We start from the raw sequence: 1,856 nt of genomic DNA on the forward strand, positions 1-1,856 counted from the left end.
ATATAAATCATTATTCACAATCGAGTTGCTAATTGCCTACAAATTTCATCCCTTGTAATTTGTCCAGTATTGTCTTGTACATGTTCTTCCTGTTCGTATTGTGCCAATTGTATATGTGCCAATACTAGATCAGGATATTCATCATCCAGTGGTGCTTCAAAAACGTCCATGTCATTTGCATTTGCGATGTTGTGCAAAATGCAACATGCATGGATAACTTGAACCATTCTTACAATGTTACGCAATTTGAAGTGATATAATTGACGAAATCGTTGCTTCAAATCTGCAAACGAAACATAAACAACTCTCGTAATGAATGGAAAGGATGAATGAAGGAAAGAATCTTGAATGCATGTAGAAAACGAAAAAAGTAAAAGCCATTCGAAATGCTTTTGGATAGCAATTGCTCTTTTTCATATATAATTACCACCATCTCGCCGTCACTATATCTGCTTCCTGTCGGCATCTAAGCAACATTCGTCTTTGGTAAGATATTCTGAATAAAATAGTATATATTAAAGTTATTTATATATTATTATATATACAGCATATATAGTATACATAGTATATAAGTTATTTATATTATTTTTTATATTAAATACTTACTTAATAGAATCATAGTATCCTATGCCCAGTAAAGAATTAACGAAGTCCATTGCTGTTATTATATACTCATCGACGTTGCAGACAGAAATATGTAACTTAATTAATGCATTACTGTAAATTAAAAATACATAATTAAAATATAAAATATCAGCATATACAATATCATGAAATAAATTATTATATTAATACGTAATTTCAATGGAATTTAGATGGTCGATTCTCCTGTTCCTCTGGAGATGTGCAGAAAAATTGCTGGCATCGGAGGCAGATGCATAGGCGAAGGATGCGTAAAGTTCTTCCACTTGCTTCGATATCACAGGCTTGCTGGAATTGATCATCCCGACAAAGAAGCGATCAATCGTTGTATATTATTATTGTGTTTATTATTATTGAAAATAATTATTGTTGTATTATTGCTGTGTTTATTATTATTAAAAATAATTATTAATGTTAATAATTATTGTTTAATATTTATTATTTTTGAAAACATAAATAAATTTATAAAAGAAATTTAGCGTTTACTTCATTATTACTTACTACGATATATTTTATGGTATCCGAAGGGTATCTTAAGAATTGTCCACTGCGCCAAATACATTTTTTTCATTTCACCGTGTACAAGATGATTGTCCATCACTTTGACAATTATCGTAATCTATCATAACCACTGAATGTAAGAGTTTAAAGATGCTGGCCTGCTCTGTCAAAATTTTTGGTTCCGAAACCATCGAATTAAAAAGCGTTGCAACCTTTTAGTCCCCGACTGTACATATATGTATTACTCTCCCCCCCTCCCCGTTTCAAGACCGACGATAGTTCGGCGCGCAATTTGGGGAGAATTTTTAGATAGAGTTGCGTTTCAAGACTGACGATTGTTCGGCGCGCAAGTTGGGGGGGTGGGAGGGTAATACATATATTACTTTGAATAAATATATTGCGAAGAATATTACTACGTCGACTCACCATCAAAGGTCTATAGATATTCGCAAAAATTCTCGCAAGTGCTTGGATACGCGTATATCTGTATATATAAATTCTCGATCTAATAACTTAAACAGGCGTCTAAGGTAGGCTTCCACTACATTGCCTTACTGATGAGTCCAGTAGTGGAAGCTTGGACGAAACGCCATAATTACGTGATATTCTTCGCAATATATTAGATTATAATTTAAAGATTTTAACGATATTATTGGCTCATTGCCCTCTTTCTCTATATTATTTGTTTTTAAAAACATATTGAGCCTTATAAT

General features: G+C 32.3%; 1 long non-coding RNA gene across 1 annotated transcript; it reads right to left on the reverse strand.

Annotated features, from left to right (window-relative positions):
* Positions 1-30: 30 nt before the first annotated feature.
* On the reverse strand, positions 31-751 carry LOC108781052 (uncharacterized). The gene is made up of 3 exons (XR_001940925.1): positions 607-751; positions 428-496; positions 31-283 (listed from the first exon to the last, which is right to left on the reverse strand). It is a non-coding gene; the product is annotated as an uncharacterized LOC108781052 (long non-coding RNA).
* Between the last annotated feature and the right edge of the window lie 1,105 nt (positions 752-1,856).

The sequence above is a fragment of the Cyphomyrmex costatus genome, unplaced genomic scaffold, assembly GCF_001594065.2.
Source record: "Cyphomyrmex costatus isolate MS0001 unplaced genomic scaffold, Ccosl1.0 scaffold758, whole genome shotgun sequence".
NCBI classification, from domain to species: domain Eukaryota; kingdom Metazoa; phylum Arthropoda; class Insecta; order Hymenoptera; family Formicidae; genus Cyphomyrmex; species Cyphomyrmex costatus.